Source organism: Thunnus thynnus, chromosome 15 (assembly GCF_963924715.1).
Source record: "Thunnus thynnus chromosome 15, fThuThy2.1, whole genome shotgun sequence".
Lineage (NCBI taxonomy): Eukaryota > Metazoa > Chordata > Actinopteri > Scombriformes > Scombridae > Thunnus > Thunnus thynnus.
In genome coordinates this window covers 27,692,073-27,716,083 of record NC_089531.1, presented here as the reverse complement: position 1 = coordinate 27,716,083, position 24,011 = coordinate 27,692,073, and the positions used below count along the sequence as shown (strand labels likewise).

At 40.0% G+C, this 24,011-nt stretch overlaps 1 protein-coding gene across 5 annotated transcripts in view; it reads left to right on the top strand.

The window, feature by feature from the left end:
• Window positions 1-24,011, top strand: part of thrb (thyroid hormone receptor beta) — a 130,007-nt gene that overhangs the window by 56,900 nt on the left and 49,096 nt on the right. For 4 of the 5 annotated variants that reach the window (XM_067611626.1, XM_067611623.1, XM_067611624.1 and 1 more), the window contains one exon: window positions 14,009-14,075. The exons of the other annotated variant lie outside the window; for it this stretch is intronic. The gene's annotated coding sequence lies outside the window, so the exon portion shown is untranslated. The remainder of the gene's footprint in view (window positions 1-14,008; window positions 14,076-24,011) is intronic. 5 annotated transcript variants of the gene reach the window in all.

Genomic DNA, 24,011 nt, shown 5'->3' with positions numbered 1-24,011 from the left:
CTTTACTAATGTGACCAGAACAACATGAAACGTGAGCACACCTGTAATGTTGGTAATAATCCCTCATTGAAAACTGCAGTAGGTCAAAGTTGAACCAAGAGGTCATTGTGTAACCTGTGATGGATGTTTACAGACAGTTTGGATAGTAATTTTACCCTTCACCTTTGTATTTTTCTTCCAAATAAGTTTGCTAACCTTGGGGTTTGTGTACAATCTGACTGACTGTTCATGTTTCTTGTCTTATTGAACTTCTTTGTAGTGACGTCGCCATGTTTCCAGATGTCAGCTATTACCTTGATGGGCCCAGTGGTGTTGTTATTGATAGAAATAATGTCCAAAGCTATAACAATGAATTGTAATTAACTAGAATTATCCTTTAATAGGTTTTCACAAGAGAACAGTGTGAACAGCTATAACTGTTTAGAGCCGTGCCTGTCCCTGTCCAGCTGTTGGGAAAAGCCATGTATACTGTTCAGGGTCAGTGAAATCAATCTTCCAGAGCCTTGAGCCTCGTGGCTTCAGCTGTTGGGTGGAGATGAGCCCATGTGTACACATAAAAAGCTGACCACCCGCCAAATCTTTATGCCTTCAGAATCCAAGGAATTCAGCCTCTGGTTTTAGCCTGATGTGACATCACCATGTTTTCATGCTTGCATGTATGCTACGAATGCAGGGTGGCTGGAGGTCTCACTGTCTGGATGTATGTGGGGTATTTTGGCCATTCCGCATACACATAATGCTGTGTAATGTTAGGGTTTTAACTGAGTGTGTGCATGTGTTTGGGTGGGTGGATGGGTGGGGGGCGGAGGGTGGGGTTCTCCTAAAACCTGGCAGGGTTCCTAGCTAGCAAGGGTTGTGCCAGCGTGGTATCCAGGTTTCTGCCCCAGAGACGTGGAAACCGACCAATCAGAGGAGGAGTTTTGGAGAAAATCCTAGGGTGCCCATTACTGACCTATTTGCAGTTAGGCAGGCTTTGACACTCTTTGAGTCCTGTAACTATCAGAGCAGCCTTATTAGGAGGGTTTGTGTTGATGTCTCGAGTTACATTTAGACGCTCTAGTTTTCTTTTTCAGCAAAATGATCTCCACATGAGTTTCTCATTTTTTATTTGACTTATTTTTTCCTTCTTTCTCTTTGTTTTCTTGTATGTCTCTGTGATTTTACTGCTTGGAATGCTGCAGCAAACAGCTTCCTGCACGTCTGCCAAGAAACATCTTGTTCATCCAATACCTTGCCATGGTTCTGGCAGCCTGGTACCCGTCTTGCCTCTATCCTCCCCTTCTCTTCCCTTCCCAGCCCTGACTGCCTGCCTGTCTGGGTAAACCTAGTGTTTACTGTAGAGAACTGGACAGTGCTGCAAAACCAGTGGGAGGAAAAAGCTTCCCAATCCCCGCCTTAACTGGTTTATAGCTGTCTGAATTTAGATCTTGTGTGTAAAGCTCACTCCCTTTATTATACACTGTATTATCTTTATGGTGGGCCATTGAATAACACTTGAAGTGTTAAACATTTGTTCTGAAACTACATGGAGGACTTTCTAACAATGACATGCTTATACTGTGCAGTGTGTTTTATGAATAGGCTCTACTTTGAGGTGCATGGCGAGGAATTCACAGTGCATAGTTTTAACAACATTTTTAATGTGTCTAAGTGCACTTTTATTGATCTTGTTAGTAACTCATAAAAGAATAATCACAGCTCAGATGAATGGACGAAAATAGCTTTTATAGTTGAAATATTTAGTTTCTGAAATGGGGGTCAGCAGGGATTGAAGGAAGGCAGGGGTCTAAAGGTCACTTCTTGAAACCAGTGTTGTTGTCGCATCCAGGTTGCAAATCCCTCCCCATGCAGAGCCGCCACGAAGCAGTCTGTTCCTTCAACGTCATAGACCGCACACAAACAGCCACATAATGGGGCTGAATTACAATACAGCTTTCCAATTTCATTTCCAACAAAGCTCCATAATATCGCTAGACTACATTGTGTTATTGCTCAGATATCATATAATGCACATTGTGCTTTCAGGGATTGTGTTTACGTACTGTTCTGAATGAGAGATAATACCTCACTTAAGGTCTTTTCTGGGATAAGCTGTTGAAATGCATCTCCGTATGCAATTCAGGAATACAGTAATCTTGTATGCAGACATTCTGGGTGTGCAGTCGGTCTATCTGTCAGCAATATCTCTTATACATGACTGTTAAATCACTGCAGCAGAGGTCCTTAAAGTCAGAACTGAACAAGGCTTGCTCTTTACATAACTCACTATAAAATGTTATAAAACATGATACTGGTATCTTCTGGGAAGTCTAAAGTTATAGTGAAAAATCTTCTGGCAGGCTTGGTAGGTTTTTATGTCTGAATGGTTTATTCAACCTGCGGTTTGCTATTGGACGTAGTTTGTGTTTTTTTTGTGTGCTGCTCTGTACTATGATGTTGATACCGCTTCTCTCTATGTTGTGACGCTGAAGTCTTCATCCTGTCTGTCTTGTGACATTATAGATGAGAATTAGAGTCTTTCTTTCCAGCTGTGAACAGTAACATTAGTTGTAACTTTTTTTTGTATATATAGTTGTGGGCTGTCAGGAGACAGGGATTGTGATGCAGGAAGCTGTTTCATATTATATGTGGAGTTTCAGTCAGCACCATCAGATCTGTAGCAAACACTGTCACTACTACAGTAGTTAGCCACTTGGGTTCATTTATTCATTATGCTACTAGGAATTATTGCTCTGTACAGCTGGGGAGCACTGACAGAAATGTGATACATACAGGCCTTATTGTGCTGACTGGTTTTTCCGTAATTCCAGTTTGACTGTGAAGAACATTATCAGCCAATACAAATGAGTTTGTGGGTCCTTAAGGCGTCATCAAAAGAAGTGCTTGTCAGATTGTCAAATATCATGTTAAATCCCTCGTCCCCTTCTTGCAACCGACAAGTATTATAACTGTCCAGAACCAACAATTGCAAGAAGAATGCTTACTTTATGCACTGATTGGCCAGGTTTGAGTAGTGAAAAAGTATGGAAGATTTGAACTCTCCCTCACACAACTACTTCCATCACTCTTCATGATGAATGCCCTCCAGGAGAGAATGTCCAAAAGCGTGTGACATTATCACCATTTGTACAATCTATTGTGTCTCACCTTTGGAACAGCTGTGAACATGTATGTCTTAAGACATGTTTGTATGACACCTCACTAACAAGTTTGTTTGAAGCATATTGAACCCTTTAATATCAAGAGAATGGTAGTGTGGTATAAATACAGGCATACTAAACCGAACCTGCCAGTGTAATGCAAATAGATACTGGAACAGGATCGAACCAGATCAGTCACATCAGTTAAATGTTACACAAACAGAAGCTGTACACATTAACGGTGTCTGATTTATTTCAGCCAGGGTTTTCACATGCTCTAAAAAAAAAGAAAAAAAAGAAATGCAAATGTGAATGAGTTTCCATCAGCAAGTGTTAAAGTGACCTAACAGGCTCTCTAACAGTGGAACAATGAGAATTAGATTTTCGAATGTGCCATCTCATTTCCATACGACCATAAAAAAGGCTTTTATTATGCATGGGACAGTTGAACAACAAGGTTTGTGAGGTTGGATGAGGTGGATGTGCTACGGCGCTAAACGTCACCACATGGTTATCTTTCAAACAGATAGATCTTCGTCACTGTTTAGATGACAGCTTTTGAGGTTAGTTTTATTAGGTTTTGTAAAGCATCATAAATGAATGATGTCGTGAAAGAATAGTGTTAATGTGTAACATATTGGTTAGAAAATATATGCTTCAAATGTGCCAAAAAATGTAAAATAACTACTACTATTTATAACATAAAATCACCTCAAGATATTGTAACCTAATTCCATTCAGATTTTTAAATTGAATCATAGACACACATCAATGGGCACTGTTACATGACTTTATAATACATTACTGTTACATTTTAATCAATAAATAGTTGCCATGTGCATTTTAATGCATTTTACATCATCAGCTACAGAGCTCTCATATTTGGCAAGTAATCTGCTGAATTTCTGTATTGCACAAAACAGAAAGAGGGCGCTGTTCTTCAAATTCAGATTGAGCAAGTAGCTTCAAAAAATGCAGGTCTGTTTTCAACCTGAACACCCTTTAATGCTGCTGTTTTTGTGAGGAAAGCCCATTGAATTGTGTGCTGTTAGTGTGTTCTTGCTTTGCAGTTTACTAGGTGTAGCACTGGATAATTAATAAAAATAGTCGTCTATACTGTACGTCTGTAGTGAAGTTTTTACCAGAGACATTATTTGCTATCATATGAAGTCACTATTGTAGTTGAAGTATACAAACAGAAGACACAGAAAATGTTTTGACATGTCACAGGTATAAATTATCCAATGAATTATTTAGCTGCTTCAGTTTCAGGGTCCTGGTATTGTACACACTGGTCCAATTTCTCACTGTCATGGTTTATGGGGTCTCTTGAAAAGAACAGAGCCATCATTAATGTTATCAGTAGCACCTGCGATTTTCCTGCTATGACGAGTCAAATTGTCGTAAAAAAGTCTGTTAATGCTGAAACAATTTGTCGATTTCGGAAAATATATGAACAATTTAGATAATTGATTGTCATTTATTAAGTAAAATGCCAAACATTCAGTGGTTTCAGTCTATCAAATGTGTGGATTTTCTTCTTGTCTTTGTTTCATCTGATTGTAAACAGAATATCTGCAGACTGTTTGTCAGATAAAGTAAAACATTTGAAAACATCTCCTTGGACTCTGGGTACTATTTGCAACCCTGGAAGACATGCTAGATACGGTATAATATTATTGTCGTTTTAATTCACCTTCCAAATCCAAAGGCGTAAGATACAAGCTGAACCATATTCTCAGTTGTTCATGGTAATGATATTAATGTCTGAGAGTTAATTTGACAGTGATATGATGATGTGTAAAAACACCTTTAATGGCGTGACTGTGCTGAGCTGGGTGCAGAGCAGGTAGCTGCAGTCCTGTGGGTCTGCTGCAGGGCTGCAGGGGGACCCCCACCCAGCCTGGCCTCAGCCTGGAAGCTGGCAGCCCTTGCTGTCACATCTGGCAGGAAGCAGCGGCAGCTGATCAGTGGTGACACAGGCTATGTGAACACATATTCCCTGTAGCGCTCCCTGTCCGCTGTTAGCATACACTCTCAGCACCCATGGTGAAACTAATTCACACACTAACACACTTCAAATGCCGCTGTACACACATGGAGGTCGAGCAGGGGTCAGGATTTCACACAGTATCATCCCACAGACGTTTCTATGTCATTGCTGTGGCGGTCGCAGCGGTGCCGAACAGTTGAAAGCCAGTGGGGGAGGAAGAGTTGGCACAATATGCAAGGTCAGTGTTAACATCGCTGCCAGGCTAAAACTGTGTGACCCAGGTTAGATGGATACAGAGATGCTGTAAAGACAAAAAGAGGTACCACATTTTTAAAATAGTTATTTTTTTAATCTTTCAATCTTAATCTCTTTTTTTTGTACTTCATCTTCTTTTTCAGATCAGTGTTTAAAGTACACTCTGCATACTGTTAACTGCTTTTCTTTGTCATGTTTAGAATGATGACCCTGAATGAGTTGAGGATTTTTAACCAGCATACTGGCTTGTCTTTCATCGCCATCTTCGGCTCAGTGCGATTTATGTTTTTTTGAAAGTATGTGTTGCTCTCACTGTGTCTGTGTCTGTTTTTGGTGCCTTTTTAACACTATATTTATCATTTTTGAGTTTATATCCAACAACAACCCCTCCAGTCATCCCCCCTGCTGTCCAGCCCCCTCACCGTCTGTACACCTCCCAAACAAATCCCCAAAGCTCCACAGAGCAATGTTGAGTCAACTCTGTCTCTGTACGTGTATGTATTTCTAAACAGTTTTGCCACAATTGTTTTAGAGACAACTTATTCTCTGCGTGAATTAACATCACCGGCGATGTTTTTTCAATCCAGAAAACGTTCATGTACAAGTCACGAGGAGGAGGTCGAGGTGGATGGTGGGTGTAACTTCGGTCAAATATTGAAAAATTGAACACGTCCTGTCTCATGTCAGTACTGATGTTTTCAATACTACAACACCACAATGTAACTTCATCCAAGTGCTGTGACTTTCCCCAAACATAACCAGAAAAACATGAATCATGCTTTAGTTGCTAGGAGGATGTTGTAGATGTCACCACAGGCTCTGCTCTCTTGTGACAGGCACTATTTTACACACGCAATCATGAATCGATTCATCAAAAAAGTAATAAATAAAATCAAAATTGACTATTAATAATTAATAACCTCTTCAGTTTGATTACATGCAGCGTTAATTAACCATTTAAAAAATCTCAAACTGCTAATCTGAGACACATAATCCTTTCATCTAGCATTTCATGTGTCCATACATCAGCTTTGAGAGATGATGAGGCTTCTTCTCACAATGAACCAGATGCTCCTATTAAAATATGTAAAAGCTTAACCTTCATATTAAGCTCTCGGACTCAGTCGGGCACAGTCACAAAACAGCATTTTCCTGTCAGTGTGTTGATGCAGATATAACGACATAAACAGTTAAAAGAGAATCTCTGAGTGTTTGTCAGGATGAAATGTTGAATTCCTCCATCCTTCACTGATCCTGACAGTATTTTTGTCTCGTTCCCCTCCCTTCGCCTCCCGCCCTCCCTCTCTGCATCCCCCCCCTCTTTTTTTTTTTTTTTCATTGTGAACAGCTTACTGCAGTATCCTTAAAGTCCCTGCATGTGTCCTGAGTTGTCCTCTCTTACCCAGCATGCACTGCAGCGATCTGGAGCTCTGCTCAGGATGGGCGCACACTTTTGATGTCGGGAGAGAGGAGGAGGAGGAGGGGGGGGGAGGACAGGCAGACGCTATGATGCTGCTTTATATACCCCTTTCAATGGTTTCCCTCAGCACCACTGCTGTCATCAATTTGAAAAGGGCTTTTTTTTTTTTTCACCCTCCTTTCTTTGCTTTTTTTCCACTCTGGCTCTGAAATAGTGTCCATGAGGCTGAAAAAAAAGGGGAAAAAAAACTTGCTGCAAACAGAGTCTGCGAGCCGGCGCATTGTCCTGATGTGACCCATACTCGCTCATACAGGCAAAAAGCAGCGACTATCAGGCTGGAAGGGAGGCGTGTGTGTGTGTGTGTGTGTGTGTGTGCGTGTGTGTGTAAGGTGGTGATGTTAGAAAGGCGAGAGATGCATGAAATTGAGATATTTTGTCAGTGTTTATCTGCATCATTGTTATGTTTCACATTATTATTCTTCACATAGAGTATATTCATAATGTTAACCTGTATGTCTCTGCTGCCCCCGACAGTAATCCACACGCACACACACACACACACACACACACACACACACATTTTCATTTATGAAGCCAAAATGCCAAACATTCTCTGGCTCCAGCTTCTGAAATGTGAGGATTTCCCGCTTTCTCATTTTGACAGTTATTTTTATTGTCGACTAATATGTTGATTATTTATCGGATTGGATGATTTGTCATTTAGTCTTTAAAAATGAGCGTGTTTGTCTCGGTTTCGCGCTGTCGATCGGACAAAACAAGCAACAATCAACTGATTAATCAAAAGAATAATCGATAACGCAAATAATTGTAAGTCGCAGCCTTTAATCCAGTGTTATCATTTACTGTGCTTTAATGCTATCAGTCATAAAACCATGCAAAATTTGACAAAACAATCCCAACTCAAGGTCAACTTACTAGCTTATTCCAGGGCCTTGCAGCCTTTATCACATGGTCTTCATCAGCAGGTAAAGTTTGCGAATCTTTTTAGGGGGGAGCAAGATAGAGTTTTCAGCAAACTGATTGCATTGTTATGTGGTTGAAAGCTCTGGAAAACACTAGTAAGTGGACCTTGAGCTTTTCCTCTGACATTAGTACAATATGATCAACATCAGATAATCACATAACGTTTGAACAGCGACTTCAGAAACCAATAAGAAAGGAGATATTTTTACAGACTGTTTATTCATCACTTTGTAGCATCACTACTAGTAGTGATGCTACAGCTCTGACTGACTGTGGTGTCAGCTGTTTCCTCCGGGTGATGACAGCTCAGAGTGGTCCTTGACTCAGACTAATTATGTCAGTTATCTTTACCTGTGTGCTCGCCCGCGTTAGCTCCGCTCTCTTGAAGGCGCAGCTTGCTGGAAGGCTAGTCTTAACAGCCCTGTGTGTTGTCTCTTTCTCAAACGCTTCTAAAGTCTTTTCTGCTTGATCCTCATAAAGTCTGGCCCAACTCGTTATCTGAGCCGCACACAGTTCACAGTCCTCGTCACTCACATCTCTCTGGCTGTTTTTTCCTCCCTTTCTCTGCCTTTTCAGTGCAAACAGAATGAAAACAGCACGTTGTTTATTGACGGGTGTCCGTTTCTGTTTTGCTAATGTTACACACAAGGATTTGTTTAGTCTCTGGATTTGGGGAGGAGTTGCCTAGAGACTGACCTCTAATCTACTTGTTGTTCATTGTGATGTCTACTGTATTTATTTAGTCATTCAGTATGTGATCCCTTCTCACTGTAAAGGTTACAAATTCAGGGTTATGTGTTGCCAGGTTTGTTCCATCTTCAGTTTTTTTAGAAGAAGCCCCCGTCAGTGACAAGTTTAATTGGGAATTTCCACCATCTGACAAGCACATCAGACGCTGCACACAAGAGACAGCGAGATGAGATAAAGACAACAATAACAACAAAATAAGCCTTCTCAAGACTGCACAAAGCACGCAGAGCAACAGAAAAACTATAATACAGCAACAATATCTGCTGTAATATTGTTGACACATCACAAGACATAACTGTAAAAATGTTATCACCATATTATCAATAAAATACTGCTGCTGTTAATTCCACCATACATACCAAAGCTATGCAAAGCAGAGTATCTGGCAACATGGCACATAGCATAGCAACATAACAATAACAATAATAGATTTTCTTTGGTTGACTACAACCCTAAACAATAATAATAATAATAATGAACACATTAGACATATGTTTAGTAGATTAGAAGAAGAGCTGCAACAACTATTTTAATAATCAATAAGTGATTTTTTGTGATGTTCATGGAGTGGACAAAATATTAGAAACACCATTCAAATCTTCAATATAATGCAATCCAGTACACCACTACCACCCATATATATATGTGTGTGTGTGTATGGGTGACTGGGATTGGCGGGAACACACTGAGGGCAGCTACAGGACAGGTGAGGAACGTCAGCTGTCTGAAATGACGGGAGACGTTAGCGACGTGTAGTTTCACTGCTGCCTTTATGTTCTAACTTTATGATATTAGAACTGTAATAAACACTGCTGCTTTATGGCCACTGTTGATGCAAACTGAACACCACATTATATGCTTGCATTATAATTGTCACCTTAGTCCCTGAGTTTAGCAGCTGACTGTTGACTCCTTGTTAATACAAATTTGACAAAATACAAAGATATGAATATGTCTTAGCTTTTCTTTCCCTGCAGATCAGTTTGAAACGTTGTAAGGAATGCACCTACAGAATGACGGTTAGATAACAAGCTGCAGGTGAACACATCAACGCAACGCCTTTTACGACATGTACTTCTTCACCATATACACGCTCCATTGCCTTTGTCAAGCATGAATTACAGCTCACCAACATCTGTATGGTGTTCACATTTTCAAAAAAGCTTCCATTTGACCCCATAACCATGGTCATGTAAGGCCCTGCTGTAATCCTGAGTGGGATGTTTCTGTATGGAGTGATGGTACTATGAGGTTAATATGATCCTCCGTTACATTTCCATGGTTTCCTTAAGTGCTGCACTTTCCTCCCACACCAAAACCTCCCCGTCCTTGACCAAGATACTGGTCTTGGATCTGGAAGGAGGATAAAGTGTTCTATTTTCGCTCCATCAGAAGCAAGGATCTTTCCATTTTTTCCCTCCCCCCCCCCCCTTTTTTAAAGAGAGAATTATTAACTATAAGTGGAGGATACTGTATAAACTGGACAGGCATGATAATATAGTAAAACTCAGTTGTAATAATATAAAATATGTCTTCATAGGAGAAGTTATGATTGCTGACAAATGCTGTACATTAATAAACACCTAAAAATGTGCTCATAACTACATTACAGTGTGTTATAAAATATTAATTAAATGTTTATGAGGACTGGGAAAGTGATGTTACCGGCAAAACAAGGAATAGAATTTGGTTTAGATCATAGCACAGGGCAGAGTTACATAATATTTTCTGTTGCGACTAATGACAAGCACGGTTACCACAAAGTCAGCTGCTGTCAGTCACTGTCCTAATTAACAATATTACGTAATATTGCCATCCATTAGAGAATCTGTGCCGGCCAACTTTGTAACATGACAAACCACATATTACAGACCTCTCTGAATTTATGGAGGCTCTGGAAAACACTACTATCACTCCCATTGCAAAAAAAAAGTTTGCCATAGAACTGAACGACTTCAGACCAGTTGCTCTCACATATCAACTGATGAAATGTTTTGAGAGAATTGTCACATCTGTCATCACTAACAGAACGGAAGCCATACTGGGCCCCATCCAGTTCACCTATAGAAGCAATAAGAGGGTGGAGGATGCTACACTCACTTTACTTAACTTCCTTTACAACCAGCTTGAGCAAGAAAAAACTCACACTTGCCTCCTATTTGTCGACTTCTCCTCCACTTTTAATACCATACAAGCACATGTCATGGCTGAGAAGCTCATATCCCGTTTCACCCTACACCACCTTCTGCCCTCTGGGTGGAGGCGTAGGGTCCCTAGGCTCAGGAGCTCCAGAGATAAAGGCTCCTTCATTCGTAAGGCATCGACCGCTAACTGCAGTCCACCTTTTATTGTTGTACCTGCTAAATTTAAAAAATTTAAATTCTTTTTGTTGTTGTCACATGTACAGCATGTCTCTCTCATGTCTTTTATGCTGCACCAGAATTGCTCTGTAGGGAAAATACCGATTTATTGAATGACTCAACCCAACAACTCTGTGTTTATCGTGATATTCTCTTTCTGCTGAAACAAAGTATTAAATAAATATCCGCTTGTGATCTCTCCTCAGTTTCAGTTAAACAGAAGCACGCCTTGTGCATGTTTTTACCTGATTGGACAGACAAGAAAATCTGCAGTCATGTTGAACATTCTGTAACCTGCGGCGCTTAGACTGTTCCTCTAAAAAACCACAGAAAGCACGTCAGGTGCCTGAAGCACAACAGTAACACAAGTGTGCAAAAAGTTACAGTTGCAAACAACTAGATAGTGACGCCTCTCACTGCAGAAAAGAGGACAAGGGTGATCCCCGGATCTACTGGAGTTAATATGAGCAGAGAGTCAACGGACACACTGGAATAACAGCATTACTTTGTCGTTCGCTTCAATGTTTACGAGCTGTAAAAGCCTATTAACATCAGCGCCTGCATTACTGGAGACTACATCATTGCGTCTTCAAGTATCAGATTCACATAGTTTGTTGCAGTACCATGAAGGCACAGTACTCATTTCATGGAGTTAATAACAAAGTAATCAGAGGCTAAGTACACGGTACTAATCACGCTGGAAACATGAAGTGGGGAGTTGGGATCACGGGCACAAGAAAGCCTTGCATTCATTAAGTTTCCCACAGACCACTTGACACACCCCCAGAGGAAAATACTGAGGAGGAGCTGTGCGCTACCCAGCCCCCCCAGCCCTGCCTTCACTTCACTATTTACAGCTGTCACAGCCCAGCCTGTCGACAGTCATCTGAACGTCTGTTCAAGACTCTCCTCAGGCCCAGGAGAAGCGCCTCAATGTCATTTTTATCTCACATTTCTTCAGCACAAGCCATTCGTACATTTATCTTACTGCACTGGAGGAGATGAAGATGCTGAAAATGTGCGTCACATTGTCAAATATAACTCAAATCACCATGGAAACTGAGTGGGTGTTTTTTTTTTTTTTTTCACAACTCTCTCAGACACTCACACACTTTCTTTTCATCTCACTCCCCTTGTGTCTCTCTTCACTAAAACACACACACACATACACATTTCTGTCTGGGTGATAGCATCACAATCCAAAATCACTTGTTGGTAGAAGATATTTTTAGTATTTTTCCTCCTTTGGGCAAAAACATATCATGACACAGCAAAGAAAAGGAGAAGCATGACATCAGCGTGACATGTTTAGCAAAGAGAATAATAATGTAGCTAAGTTGTTGTTGTCTTAGCCCGCTGGAACTGATGTGATTTGAAACAATGGGAAACAAACAATATAAAACCACATCCTCCAAATGGTGTATTTAACACAACAACTGAATATATATTTAAGTTGTTTTAGTTTGTGTAGTCTGGCTGTTGTGGCTGTTAGAACATTAATGCTGGAAAGGTTGATCTTCTGGCTCATATGGATCAACAGCTAGTATCTGCAGGCTTCCTCACAGGCAGCATACAGCCCCAAGGGCAGGATATGTTGCCTTAGCAGCGAAACCCAGGGCAAAAAAAACGTATAAAATTTTTTTTTGATGGACTAGTAAATTAAACTAAAATAGGATTTTGCAGTTTCCCTCCCAAGTGGAAATTATAGCCTCGTAACCAACAACTAATGGTAAAAACTACTAAAATAAGACCTATGTTGTAATAAATCAGACCTTTTCTTTAATGAGGAATATAAAGTGTGTGTTTGGCTTTATTGTAACATAAGTGCTGATGAGCGGGAGGCAACGGAGCTGAGCTTTAACCAGCTGAGCCTGAGCGGAGCAACCAGCCTCTACAGATGAATGAATGTAAATGAGATCTGAAGATAATATGAACCAAGCAAACATGTCAATTAGCATTACGGATTAACAGGACTTGATTATGTTGTATTGTTATTGATAGACAGTGTTATTAAAGCAATTATTCCCTTTCAGATGCGAGTGCAGCTTTACATTTCCCCCAAAAGGTGGTGCGAATGTGCATTCTTGCTCACTCTTTGTTTGTGTGTGGACAAGTATGTTAAAAAAAAAAAAAAAAAAAAGTGCTGCAGACAGAGCACGGAGGGAGGAAAACCATTCCCATTAGAGTGGCCATTAAGTCTTATTACAAGTGATTACTGTCTGTCGGAGAGAGATGACCAGCCCTGTCCTGCCACTGAATTAATGACATAAACAAATGCTTTCCTTTCTCGCTCTCATGATAATTAAACCAACTAATGTTTTTTGTCTTTCTTTCTTTCTTTCTTTTCACCATGAACTTCACATGACTTCTAATGATTTTTTGGCAAAACACCAGACTTCAAGTCAAAGCCGAGCATTTGTTTCTGCCTCCCTGCACATGTTGTTTTGTTACTCTTGTTTTATTTATGGCCGTTTTCCTCTTAAAAAAATGCCGTCCTTTGCTTCGGGGGCTGACACACAAAAAAGATATATTGACTCATTTTAAGGGCCGCCCATCTAAATGGGAAAAGAAATGTATACTGGGATATTTTTTTTGCCCTTACTGCAGCATGAAAGCATTGGGGGAAGCATTTGTGGTCATAACCACATGTGGCAACCACCAGAGGTTAAGCGCATTTTAAAGCCGCTGTGGGAGTTGCTTTGTTGGGAGTAATGTTGCATATAGGTCATCTTACCCGGATGTAGTGTTCTGACTGCATCCTGCCACACAGACTGAGCACAAATGGTGTTAAAACTGATGTTGCAGCTTCTCTGTGACTTCTTTATTTCTCTTAAATCTGTTCTACTGAAATTCAAAGAGGTGATGAAAGATACCTGGATTGTAGGTATGTTTTAATGTGTTTGCCATCACCAGTGAGAAGCTTTTAAACTTTAAAACCCACTCAGTGCCTCGGTTAAATGTTTTATGCCATGGCAACAAGGTTGCAATGGTTTCTATCCTTCCTGAGGACCTACTGCTTTTCATAGCTGGACTGTGACTTTCATCTTGGTTACTCATTAGTCTGACCTTGCTCTCTCTGTGTGTGTGTGTGTGTATGTGTGTTTAGGTGTTTCTCTCGGGGAGCTCAGCAGCTCCTCAGCGCTGCCTGGAGTCAGACTTCACTACTTCCTCTGGTAAGACCTTCATGTTGCTCAATTCCACACAGCCAGAGTCCTTCAGTTTGCAGAATGCCAATACACAGTGCTTTCTCTCCACTAGACCTCCCTGCTGTGGCCAAGGCACGCACATACACACACACGCACACACACACACACACACACACACACACACACACACACAGATAATCATTGTCTCAAGCAGATGCAAGTCGTGTTGTAAATGTAATGAAGCTCAGATTGTGGTTCTGTTCCTGGATGAATCATGATGTGCCAGACTGATGGTCTGTCTGTTTATTCTGTGTTTTGCTTTTGGCTTTGATTGCTGCAGGCTGTGTATGTGTGTGTCAGGGGCATCGCAGGGCTGGTTAAAATCAATATCATGATATGGGTAAGAATATTTTCCCAAATTTATTTCCAATATGGCAAATAAGTGCAAGAACACATGTAAAAGAATTCAATTGATATTGAGTGCAGTGATGTTTATTCCACTGATAGATCAAACAAAACTTCATTCAACATTTTGATTGTTTTAATTTACAATTAGCTTGAAATGATTCATTTGGACATTTGATAAATTAATAACACAGTATGATCATATAGTCACACTATGATTCTCCTGATTCTCCAGCCCTGCAGTGTCACAATGTAAGACTAGGGGTGTAATAGTTAAAGGGGACCCTCTGTTCTGATTGGCCAGCTTTCCAGAAGCCTGCTGAAGGGCAGCTGTATCAGAGATGGCTTGTGAGTTACGTGTTACTGCTAATGAAAACCCAACATTTCCTGCTTCATATTAAAAGCTTTTAAATGACTAAATAATGGGAGACTTTTATTATGAAGAATTTACAGAAAATGAAAGGTGTTCCTCACCAAATTAGCAGAGCCTTGTTAGCGGAGCTAAAAACCAGTTGACACAACAACATATGGACATATTTGTTTAGCAGATCAGTCAGAAATAATGCAGGGAGGAATAGTACAAGCAGAAACAGTCACAATGATGATGATGTTTGATGAAGAGCTGTAGCACACCTCCAACAGGTAAACTACTTATTTTACTTTGTAGTGCTGTGTAATTGAGTCATGGCTTAGCGTGACTACCCCCAACACAATGGAAAAATGTCACAATGTTAGTGGAGTGGAGCAGTGAACTGGCGCACGATGCATGGAGCAGATGACGATATAAAGAAATCAAGCATGAGCCAACTTCAGCTCAGGCTGAAAGTAGAAAAAAACGTTGGAAACCCAGTGTTCAGAGCAGTGTGACGGTGCTTTCTGCTCACAAGGATTACATCTACATATGTTTACCTCATTATTTGACACTTTGGCAATGTTTAATATGAACATATGACATTGTAACATTATATATGTGAGCAAAATAAAAAAAAGCATAATAGGTCCCCTTAAATTAATTACGGACATTCAGTTTATTTAGCCACAAAAATTAAGAAACCAAATCTAATGTCTCTGGCTTCAGCTGTATTTAGAAACACAATCATTGGACTGAATCCAAACTACAAGCAGCTCGACGCGAAATAGTGAATAATAGTTACAGTTACTGACATTTCACTTCTGTCTGACTTTACATAGATAGAATTAGTTGCCTTAACATGACACCTTGCACACCTGACAGTAATACAGCAGTCTGGTAGTGACATACAGTATGGAGGATTTTAGTGTCTATGTTCTGATTGTTGTACAGAAAGTTGATCACATGTTCTAAAGCACTCATGGGCTGACAACTTGTGCTGTTTGCACCACATTAACGTTAACACTCAGGGCCCTATTTCACGAACCCAGCATGCAGAACAGATCACAGTCATGTCTACCACATGTTGGCCATCATAGCCACGAGTTTACCTGTATTGCAAATAAAAACGCGGAGATAAAGGCCACACTTTGGCCAGACATGTTGACTTACCATTAGAAACTGTACATAATAATTATTCATAACCGAAAGTTTGATGCGCACATAAACACAGAGGTTTCTGTGGTTATTTTGCGACAGTCTGGTACTGGTTCCACACAGTTTAACCAGCAGATCTGCCATGCATAATTGTGTATTGACAGTGCGCAACATCATTCCAATTAGACTGCAGATGGAATAGATGTTTTCTGTTGCAGATACAGGTGCTGGTAAGAATCACTCATTAAACTTTATTCAGTCTTGCAGGAATTTATGCCATTACCAGAAGAAAAAACTGTCTGGAAAGTGTAAAGACAAGCACAACACGAAGAACACAGTGGTTTGTGGTTTACGTGGGTGTGCCTTCACCAAACAAAGTGACAAAATAATCTGGAACATACGTGTGCAAAGCTTTTGAACCGCTCTGAGCAGGCGAGCAGCAGACAAGATTGCAGTGAGCTGTTGGATCGGCAACAACCTCTACTGCGCCTCTCCTTCTACAACAAGTCTCCAAGATACCAAACCAGGAAAATATCAGTATATATCAATATAAACAGTTTTAGATGTAGTCTAACCAGATGTTGAAAGGGTCTCTCCTAGACACATAACTGTAACTACGCCAGTAAGTGCTCTGTAAAAATAGCAGCTACAGGGTCTGTCACTGTGATAATGAAGCTGCAAAGTTACACTGAAATCACATTGAAATTAAATATAATTATGATCATACAGAAGACACACTGAGCTGCTGTAACATTTATCTGAATATTTTTTTCCATATTTTTCTGAACCCATGTTTGCTCACAATAACTAGCAAACAAATGACCAGACTGCTTTTAATGACCCACGGGTACAGCATGTTCTAAGATGTTATTGGACTTGTTCTCCAGACTCCAATCAAAGGGCTATCTAGCTAACAGTTTGACAGTCACATGGGTGTATTAGAGCAGTGTGTCGGCTATAAAAAGCATAAAATGCAAATGCCTCCCCTATAGACGCATTCTGCTGCTCATTGAGGGCTGTGAAAATCTTGCTGCAGTCAGCACTAGCTGTCACATTTTAATGCAACAGCTGATACATCAAAACCTCACTGTGACTGATTTAATGCCAGCTAATTGGAAAGAAACAAAAAGTTATGACTGAATTGTTTTAATTGTTAAATAAAGTCAATTTTATTTGTAGAGCCCAATACCATAAAATAAAGGCAGCTGCTACATCTTGCTAAGGCTCATATAACATTATAAATTCAACTCTGACAGAAGCAGCATTGTGTATAATATACTGCGAGGAGGGATATATACTGTATGTGGCTGCTTATTAAAAATGAAGACTAACAGACCGGCTGTATTGCTCAGAGGAGATGTCCGAACGAAATCAAAACAGCTTCCATCTGCACACATAGAATGGGAAAATGTGTTAGAGCTAAAAAATGTAATGATGATAAGTTAGACGCCAGCATCGTTCATGAGTCTGCAGGTGATTGTGAGCCCCAGCCGTCAGAACATTTGTCAAACACCATGACTGTGTTCTCTCTGCTGGTCGTTACGGCAGTGCATGGATTATTGGTCGTAACACTCGCCGAGCATTATTTGGACCCACTCTGTCTCCAGTGAGGGCTCATGCTCATATCTGTGTACAGTGTAACAGAAACACTGGGCCTCATGCATGAATGTTTTCTTATTTTTCTCTTATATTTGTTCTTGCACAAAGCAATAAGAGGAAAATAATAAAATCCTACGTGGGATTCAACAAACTTTTTGAACTGGCTGAACTTGTCGTAAATCACTTGTTTCATTCTGATGAATGTCACCTGTTCATGAGGAGGTGTGCGCTTGTGAGATGTGTGATTATTAGCATAATCCACACTCCTAAAATTGCCTTATAAGGCTCCATGTTCTACTCAGTTTGTGGGCGAGTTTCAGTCACAAAAAGTTCCCAAAGACTGAAAACGCTGTTAAGTTTCAAGTCCTGCTTTCAGAAATCAGAAGACAAACACAACAATAACAAATTTAGGAGTGACAGTCAGAGACCTGAAAGAATTACAAATATGAATCCAGCTAACATGTTATCAGAGCAGCTCTGCACTGTTACAGAAACAAAGATGGAATGATATGACGTGAAGTTAGATGCTAAAAAATATCTTTCTAAAGCAAAGTGCTCCGTGATGGGAGGCGGTCATGTGAAAGTTACAGAGATATTAGAGGAAAAGATTATAGTCAGCTGCAACACAAGTGCATAGAGACACAGAGGCAGCTGTCAGTGAGAGAAGTTTAGCAACTACTGAACAGTAGAAGCCAAAATATGGCCATAAATCATAAAATCTAAAAAACCTTTCAGTAAATTGGCAGGCATGATGATGGAAATATGGTAAACAGAATATAAATTCTGCATTAAGTTTGTTTTACTTATATACATTAATTTTTTTGTTAATTTCAGCATCACATTTAACCTCAAAATTAATTCAGATTAGGGCATTATAATTGTAAGTCAAAGTGTTTCTCCCCTGTGAAGAAAGGCAGAGATGATCTATTCATGACACGTATGACATTTCTGGACCTCTCATAAATTTCATTCGTACCTTTAGAGAAAATTCTAACTTGTGAGAAAATATATATATATTCTTAAATCACTCGTACGTGCATTTTAAGAACAAATCTGTTAGTACGACTGCTTCTTGCACAAGGCCCATTGTGCCATTTCCAAAACACAGCAAATATCCCCTGTGTATCACTGAGCCTTTTTGAAATTGGCCTGGGTGTTTTTTCCCGGCAGCATTAGAACTTAATGTAATACGATCAGTGCACTGGACTCCCAAACAAAGTCAATCGGTTGATTCTTCTATCAGCTTGAATTCTTTAATGAAAACACCATCTGCTGTCCTTTTTGTGATACGAGTTGCCATGCTGATGAGCCTGTATCACGTTGCATAGTGTGATGCAGCTTCGTAAATTAAGTATTAGAGAGCTTGAGGCATGATGGTCGGCGGATCAAGACTGACTCTTATCTGAATGCCACCTCAAATAAGATGCATATTGGTCAAGGCTATGACTATTGTTTACTGCCGGTTGTCCGTGTTGATTCATGATGCAGGCAGACGTTGCGCACAATGAGATTACCACTGAGGACTGTCAGGAGGGCTGACATTTAGACTTAGATAAGGCACTGATGCCCTTTGTACAGTTTTCAAAACAACCACAGCCATAACTTTTATTACAGGTGAATGCATCATTTGCTGCTTCTGCATGTTTGCACTGCTGTTTGTTCCAGTGTGCCATGTGTGGTCTTGTCTATTTGATGCCAATTAAAAGTCTTGGAAACACATTCTGCTGACACATTCAGTCAGACACTGTATAGTCTCAGCAACCCATGTAGGACGATTCCATGTGGTATTCATGTTACTGTTATTGACTTGCAGAACTTTCTACAGCATTGTTTGCTAAATTCTGGCAGGATTTTCAATGGGGCACCAAGGTTTCATTAATAAAAAAACACCCCATAGTTGGTAGTAGTATAGGCAGTAACCCCAGTAATCTTGCCTCCCAGAAGCCCACAGAGTTATACTATATGGCCAATTGTATGTAGACTCCTTAATATTACAGCCTCATTCAAAAACCTCATTCTCATTCAAAAACCATGGGCTTTAAAGGAAAACAACGCTTTCTTATAAAGGTTTGTACCTCTGGACATCTGTTGTATCAGTTATGATAACTAATCAGAGAGATCTCGGAATACAATGACATCACTAAATATAGTTTATATAGAGCAAGAAACACAAGTCAGACAATCATGCTGTGGCAGCCTCCACTCTTCTGGTTTGGAACATGGCTGCAGGGATTTTCTCCCACTTAGCTTCAAGAGCATTGAGGTCCAACACTGATGTCGCAATAGGCGTTCCAGTTCATCCCAAAAGTGTTGGATGGGGTTGAGGTCAGGCCTCTGTGCAGGTCAATCAAGTTCTTCCAGACCAAACTCAAACAACCTTTTTCTTATGAGAGTGATTCATTTTTTTCTTTTGGAAAACACATCTTTGATAGAATATTCTAAACTTAAGGTTTACTTATCCCATATCCCAAATAATTCCTCAGTGAGTTTCATACTTAAGTCACATGATGATACCTAAACAAGTTCAATTTGCTGAAAGAAGGCCATGAGATACATTTCAAAGAAAAAAGCAAGTAAGTGAACTTTGAGTTAAGAATATTTTATTTGTCTTGCTATGGGGGGGAAAGGGTTTCCCAAAATAGTAAGTAAAGTGAAAGCTCACTGTTGTCTAAAATACCATTTTATGCTGTTGCATTAAGATTTCCCTCACATCTTGTCTACAGAGGAGGCATTACAGATGTTTTCAGTTTTCATAGCATTTGTAAAAGATGTAACAAAGTTTACTATGAAATTATGGAAATGATCTGGAATTGTACTTTTAAAAGTCCCAGTGAAATGAAAAAATACATTTTCCCAGTTTTAATCCTGTGTCCCCGTGTTAATTCTTAATTTCATCTCTTATATGCCAAATATGTCAAAAAAACAGTATCAGAGTTTTTTAAATCCAAATCCCCGTCTTTCCTCCTCCTGTAAAACAGTTTCAAATGTTTGATGACTCATCCTGCACTCAGGGGCATTTACAAAAGTCCATCCAATCAAATGTGACTTTGGGCGAGTAGCTAGCCACACTGGTCATATAAAACTGCACTTCACCGTTTGTGGGTTGTAAGAGCTAACACAGCAATATGGAGAGAGATAGGAAGAGATGTGTGTTTTGGATATCAGTGGGCAACAACTTTGTTTTCATTTCCAGAACAATGTGGCTGAGGTCTAATTGATTCATCTCTGTTGTCCTCCTCCTGATCTAACAACAGGTGAGAGAGGTGTGTGTAGAGACAACAGTCCTCTGTAGCTCCGTTTCTCTCTGCAGTTCTGTATCACGCTTAACTCTGTAACCCCCCCCCCCCTTTTTTTAGCAGCCCAATCAAATGCAAAGGATTTAAATCACTCTTGTAAATGTACACAGCTCAAATACTACGTTTCAGTGGGTCACAGTACAGAAGCTAAAGATGCTCTAACCTCCGTTTCACTGGGACTTTAAGTGTGGAAAACCCTGTTTATTTTAGAGCATTTACAAGAAATGGCCTTACTGAGAAGTCATTTGAAGATGTGGGAGTATGAACATAGTGAGGGTGAAACCTTTGGTCCAGTCATTCATAGGAATTCTCTTTCTCATTTTGACTGTTGCTGTTTTCCGATGCTCTCTGGTGATAGCTGAGCGGAGGATGTTGATACAAAGGGCCAAATCCACAAAGAATGGATTGTGCTCAATAATAGCACCATGAATTGTGTAGCGTTTGCACCCACAATCCGCCCCGTTTTAAGGTCCTATTCACAAAAGATTTTGCGCTAATGATATGACAGCACAAACATGATCATAAAGTTTTGCAGCTGAGTGCAGTTTGCCCTTGTTGTGCGTCTAATTGAGTGAGTGGAGCTGTTTCCAGTGTTTCCAGCTTTTCTCCACATTTCAGCACACAGATTGGTCCATAATGAAAACTGCAGAGAGCACAAAAGCCTCAAATTGCATGTATTTACTTAGCAGAGATGCGCACACACAGAGCTCTCCACAATCACCAACCAACTTTCATGTATTTGCATTTCTCTAGTATTTTACATATAAAACATCTACTGAGATTTCCATCGAAATACAGCTATTAATGACTCAGGCAGGTCTGAAACGTGCCTGAATCTTACAATAATGTTGTTCAGGTGTCGCAGAATGCATGGACCACACAACACATCTGAACAAAGGGGGGGCCATAATTTCAAGACACAAAGAAGTGGGGGGCATAGCCGATGCATTGAAACAGACATAGGCCTATATCACTGAGTATTGAGTAACATTACAGAACACTTTTTTAGTCTGAAACAACACAGCACCACATCTACATACATGATGAACACGCACATACAGGCGCTAAGATTAACCCCTCTAATCCAACACAAAATTCACACACAACAGGCCAAGCTTATTTACACATAAATGTACAGATGAAATCATAGCGAACAATAAACTCCACAACCAAACACATTCCGCTGCAAGTCTTTCACACAGAGACATGCAGGGTGTGCAGAGCTGTGCACACACCCACACACTCGAGACAAGCCAACGTAATAGCCATACCATAGAAAATGACAGTAATATGTTGGTTATGTAAAAAAAACTGACTAACTTTAGTGTTCCTTGAACTTCCTGGTCCAGTCTGTGTCGCTTATTTTTCTGGACAAATTCTCAGCAGTCAAATCCACCAGTTTTGAACACTTTATGGCTATTATAACTTTTAGTTGTTTTTTCGTTATTTTTTGAGTTTAAAAGGAGTTATGGAACCGTTTTTGTCAATGTTTGTAACTCCTTTTTGGTGTAACAAATTATTCAAATCAAATCAATCAGCTGGTTGAGTTTGGAGTGCGTTTTGAAAACCACCACGGACGGATTCGTGACGTATGGTCAGGATCTGACGGTATTTGATATTCTGTGTTGTGCTGCACACCTACAGGTCAGCTGTTACACACACATTCCAGGTTTATATGGTGGAATTGTTTATAATAAAGCAGCTTTTATGGATGAATCCTGAACTCTGACAGTGTTGTTATTTTTATTTTTAAATCCGAGATAAACCGACAACCCCACTCGATCCCCCACATGTCAAACTGTAGGTTTCACCATTGATATTCAATATCAATTTAATATCATTCAAGTCTCACAAGCTTGAAGAGAGAGAGAGAGAGTGAGTGAGGTTTGTGTGTGCGCGCAGTTAACACTAACTATCTGAAGATGCTAATAACCCCACCTTAATTGCATGTGGCAATAAGCACTGGTCTTTGTGAATTAGACTGTTTTTGTGATGAGGCTTATTTGCATAGAAAGGGGCGAATTTTGTGCCAAATGTATGAATATTACCCAACTCACATACATGCAAATGGCACAGGTGTATCATTACGCTATTTGCTTGGCAGCTCAGTTTGCGGTGCGTTTCACCGTTTGCGGGTGCTTTGTGAATCACACGCTATTTTTTGGTCTCATTTGCACATGTTTAGCAGCTGCAAAAGCTGCACAATCCTTTTGTGGATTTGGCCCAAAGTGTTTTTCACAAACTTAATGTCAGACTTAAAGAATGTAGACTTCTTTCATGCCTCAAGCTTATTAAGCCTATTTGATGACTTGTTGCATTGCCGTGCTTCTCCTCTCAAAGATGTGTTGCCCTCATTAATGTTGGCAAACGGTTTTACAGGCTAATGCTGACATTTGAATAAAGCATGTAAAACTAACTAATAACAGGGGGAAATTAGAATATGCCCAGCTAAGAGTCAGCTGAGGTCTTCATCTGTATGTTTACACTCTTGTGGCAAAGAGTATCTGCGGTACTCAAGTTGAATGCAAAGACAGCATGGCAATTGAGGGCATCCTTGTCTTTCACCTCAGATCACCTGTAGTTTTATATGGGAAAAATACTAAAAGATATAAAAACATTTAGACTTTGTTGTATACAGCTTGTAGGTATCAAGAACTGATTAGCAATAATCAGTTAATCTCTTCTTTGGATGCTAGCAATGAGGAAAAGTACAGCATGTACCCCATTAGGAGCCTATTTCCTGTTTCCTGCCTAACCCCAGGCCTCTTGAGCGTACACTTGTGGGTTATTTCACAATGCTTTTTCTGTATTAGCTGCTCTCTGTCTGTGTTGTTGCATCGAATTTGTTTCCATATTGAGCTTGGAGTACTGTGATGATGAAGTGTTCTTGCTAAGAATCCACTGTTTTCTTCTTTTTATTTCAGTGTATAATTGGTGTCAGGTGAAGTCTGATAGCAGAAATGTTTAGGCAATCTTAATATAAACCGCCAAGCTAAGGTTTTGGAGCTTCTCAGGAAAAGATAAAGGCAATCAAGCCATCGTACACTCATGTTGGTATCACTTGTATCATTATTTCCATCTACAGCTAAGCTGAAATTCGGGGAAATACAGAAGACTGTTGCAAAAGAAGACAGTCAGGTTGAGAGAATATGTGTA